Genomic DNA, 5055 nt, shown 5'->3' on the forward strand with positions numbered 1-5055 from the left:
TCAAAAGCTAGAGAGAAAGATAATCTACCTTGAAGAAACCCATTTGCTTCAACTGATCTCTCTCTTTCTCTCATGATCTCTCTCAACTCTCTTTTTCTCTCTTTTGGTCTCACTATGCTCTATCTCTCTTTCGTTCTCTCTCCCTCTCCGTTGAACTGAAACAAAAGCAAGGAAAGAAGAAGAAAAAGAAAGACAGGGGAAGAAAAGGAGAGGAAAAGAAGAAAAATGAAAGGAAATGAAGTGGTGCGTGAGTTAAACCGTAGGGAGTGTGTTTATTTTATAGAGGAATCAAACTTACTCAACAAGTTGATTGATCATAAATGCTCATTGACTTTGAATGTTGAAACTTCTTTAACAAGTTCTCAAAACTCACACACTAATAGATAAAACCCACGACCACTTTTATTTTTCTTTTAGCTTCACTTTTAACTCCAATATTTCTATTAATCATTAAATTGCCTCGTAAGTTGTTTTTCTTAAAATATTACTTTGACCCAGTGAAAGCTATGGGTAGGAAGAGTCATTATCCCAATCATGTACATGCACTCAAACCTATGAGTAAGGAAATGCGGCCTTTCATTTTAGCCAATACGGAGACTGTTATGATAAATAATGTTCATGTGCCTTACGCTGCGGGTTTTTTAATGGTTAAGCTGGGTGAAGATGTTGGTGTCAAGCCGTGATAAGTCTTGAAATATTCTATTTAAAACCCCTTAATTCACATATGTTATACCAAGTTAGTGTTGTAAATATAATGTTTTGTTGTACTTTTGTGTTTTATCTTATTTTCAAGTCTTAATTGAAAACTAATTCAAAACATCCGACTTAGACCTGAAAATACATCAAGAATGATTTCTATCATTTTCAGACTTCAAGTTTGCTCCTGCCAATTGGAAAATTGGCCAAGGCAAATCGATCGATCGACTTTATAATCGATCGATCGAAATTCATCAGTCGAAGAAAAATCAATCAAGCGACATTCGATCGAGGGATTTCAAATCTTACAGATGAAGCTGCAGATATCAACCCAATCTTTATGCGATTCAAAATTCAAATGCAAGAGATGCAGTTGATAGAGGATGTTGACATCTATTTTGTGCGGCCAAAAATCGATCCTTGATGATAGTTTGTTAGATTAAAATCTATATAAATATGAGATGATAGATTAGGGTTTAGTATGCGTTTTATTGGGTTTGATTTTCCAAGTGCATCTTAGATTAAATTTTCGCCCCTTTTAGTTTCCTTTGATGCAACTCTCTGGGCCAAAATTTAGGAGCTCATTTCCCTTGCTTTTCTTTCATTGTTCTTCATTTCTAGCTTAGTTTGTATTTCTTTTTCTTTCCTTTTTGTAATCTGAATTTTCTAAGCTTTAATATAGTTTTTATTCTTCATTTTCTTCTTGTTTTCTTTACTATTTTGATAGATTTAATGCTTAGATTTAATTTTATCATGTGTAACTAAGCCCGTTCTTAGGGTTTGATTCAAATCATTTCCAAAAACCATGAATTGTTCTTAATGTTCTTAGGTTTTTCTTGAGATGTATGATGATTGTGTAGACTTGAGGATTGCAAAACCCTTGTTGTTACGATTGCAAATGGTTTTGTTTTTAATATTCCAATCCATATTTGTTCATAAAAAGAGTTATTCTTGTCTATGAGATTTTTTGAGCAAAATCGACGTTCCCAATTTCTGTGATTGAAGGAACGATGTCTATGCAATGATGCCATTTGACATGACGAATGTTTATTTATTAGAGTCGTTTTATAGGGCATGCCAGGGAATATTGATCACTGCACACCTTTCGTATTTTAAAACGCCTTTCAATTATAGTTTAGTATTTACGTGGAGTGATTGGTGTGAAACTGAGATATCTTATCATTATGTCTTTAGTATGGTATTCATAAATCATGTATGCTTACTCTTAAGTAATTTTGTGTCGAGGTCATCGTATGGTTAATACCCATTACACGCTCATATCATACATGTTAAGAAGATCCCCATGAGTCTTTAAGCTTTCCATTGGTATGCGGATTAGATAAAGATCAATATCCTAAGTTTAGTTTTCATTTGTTTCATTGTCCATTGTTCATCAATTTACTTGTTGTAGCTTCACTTCTACAACCCTTATCTTTTCTTTTTCAAGATTAAGTTAGATAGGTCTTAGATATTCCGTTACGCAAAACAACCCCCCAATTCTTATGGTTCGATAACCTTTACTATAGTACAATTGACTCGTACTATTGCGAGTGGTTCAATTATAAATTTTAAAATCCACATAGTCGTTCATGGCTGATTTAGTTTTCAAAACCAAAATCAATATTTTAATCATCGGTGAAAACACTACCATCAGATTATTCAATTGAAACATATTTCAGTGAAGATCACATATTTGTAATACCTGAACTTGAAGAAATGAGTAATCCAATGTTGTTCGACTTTCTAGAGCGTTTGCATTGGTTGCTACTGAAACTAAGATTCGAACGGTTTACTTCCATGACTTGTCACAATTCGATGGTATTCTATTAATGAAATATTATGCTTGTAAACCATCAAACCTCTTATAAGGAACCTTGGGCTTTACGAGTAAGCAGTGTATCAGGGAAAGAAACAAGTGTTTCATCTAAGAGATTCATACACTCTGCTCCTTAGTAGTCTGGCTACATTGGCTAAGACTTTATGTCTACAATTAGGTTCTAAAAGCTCCATCCCACATGACGAAGTGCGAGTGAAAAATATGAAGAATCTTATTATTTAAATCACTTAACACTATTAGAACTTTGGAAAAATTACACTTTACCTCCTTGAAGTTTCACTCAAATTGCAATTTGGCCTCCAAAGTGAAAAAAGTTGCAATCGACCACAACAAAATTTCAAAATTTTGCAATGTAGCCATTATGTTAGCTTATTCTATCTTCCCTGATAGAAAGTACTGCACGTGCGATTTTGGACCAAACTTCACAAAATTTCCCTCAAAATTCCACCCATTGAATTTTCCAAAATCACCCGGACCAAATGAACCTGTCACCGACCGATACTCGGTGCAGAACATCGAGCAACAGTGTGACGGCATAGTCGGCAGCGTCCTCGGAGAATGCGTTGCCAGCGTTGGTGACGACGATGCCACAACGGCAGCACTCAGCAACGTCGATGTGGTTGATGACTGATTTTATAGCCCGGTCAGCAAGTTCTGGTTCGTAATCATGAGCTTGTCTGATGTGGGTTGCGTCCAAAATGGTTTCTTGAGACTGAAGACCAACAAGGTCTCTCATTCTCACTTGTTCAATTCGAGCTCGGCGTAGAAGGAAGGGTGAGTGATTGTATGCTTCATAAACATTTTGGGAAAAATACCAGCGTTTCTGACATGGAGGCATTCACGCCGACGCTGGACCCCACCATGATCCTAAGGGAGGGAAAGAGACTGAGCACATCGGTGGCCACTGGGGTCAATCTTGCGCAGATGAGGGCCTGTATGGATGCGGCGTGGCAGGACAGGAAGGCTTGAGTTGGCTCGTCAGCAGTCGAGGCGTGCGGGTCGAAAATTCAATGGGTGGAATTTTGAGGGCAATTTCATAAAGTCTGGTCCAAAAATCGCAAGTGCGCCGCACATGCGGTACTTTCCGTCAGGGAAGACGAAAGAAGCTAACAGAATGGCTACATTGCAAATTTTTTAAACTTTGCTAGGGTTGATTACAACTTTTTTTCACTTTGGAAGCAAAATTGCAATTTGGATAAAACTTCAAGGGGGGTAAAGTGTAATTTTCCCTAGAATTTAATATGATTTCCTTATTAATAAAACCAGGGCTTATAAATTGAAATCCACCAATATTCATATAATATCATAAATACCTCAAATTGTGCCTATTATGAATATTACACAATCTTAATATCAAATTAAGATCTCATAAATGGGGAATTAAAATTTGGGGCGCTACTTCATACCCACCTTATTGGAATTTCGTCCTTGAAATTAAAGTCAAAAAAAATATTTTTGGGCCTCCAAACCAACATTGGTCCAAAAAGGGATTTGGGCCCCTAGCCCACGTGGTAACTCTTCTAGAAAGAAGCACCATCCAAGAGAATACAGGGCAATCGACCCTCGAGAATGGGTATTCCTAGGGGCACACAATCGGTGGCATACCCAGCTCTAGTACCAAGAACAATCATGTCCCAGGCCTGGAGTTTGACTTCTCCTGTCGAGCCTCGGGTAAAACGTGCCCTGGAAACCAGTATGTCGACTTGGACGTTGATTGTGGTAAGGATGAGTTATGGAAGAAGGTCGCAAGGTCACAATTCCGGATAACCCGGTATCGTATACGATCCCGAGAAATTCGGTCAGAATCTTACTCCAAGACGAATAAGGAAAGAATCCCAATTTGGGTTTGATAAATATTCCAAGCCCAAATTAGGCTCTGGCGGCACTCCTTGTACTAGCTGGGGACAGAACCCTAATTTGGCTTTGCCCCCATCTCCTAGCCTATAAATAGACTTCTACACCAGGTATGAAGAAGAAGACTAAATTATTGTGCTTTTGCATACTTTTTCCTCAAAAAATTACTTAGGCATTAAAGTGAGACCTGTCGGTCCCCCTCAGGCGAGTTTTCTTGACCTTGTTTGTTTTGCAGTGATCGTGGGAACGCGAGAAACATCGAAGAACATGATGTCCACACCATACTGGAAACTGTTTTAATAGTGATAGTACAGTGGATTGAGCAGTCAACCTAGACAATGAACACCTACTAGCTGGAGATGGGTATGGTTGGTGACTCATCAGAGTGCTGGCGAAAGATGGCTCTAATTTTATATAAGTAAAGGTTATAGCACTTCGAATTTTAATCTCTTAAGCATATTGGCTAGTGATTGTGAGGCCCAATTCTTGACCGGAGGGGATACCAAAGGTCTTTGTCCTGCCCTCCCTCTCTATCTATCCAGGGGATGGAAGGGCAGAGGTCTTTGGTTTTTTCATGTTGTCAAATAGTTGACCAATAAAAATAGATGGCAAGTGCCTGATCAAATTGATCGGGTCATGTAGGAACAAGGTTCAAGTCTACTGATCTA

Source organism: Alnus glutinosa, chromosome 4 (genome assembly GCF_958979055.1).
Source record: "Alnus glutinosa chromosome 4, dhAlnGlut1.1, whole genome shotgun sequence".
Classification (NCBI taxonomy): domain Eukaryota; kingdom Viridiplantae; phylum Streptophyta; class Magnoliopsida; order Fagales; family Betulaceae; genus Alnus; species Alnus glutinosa.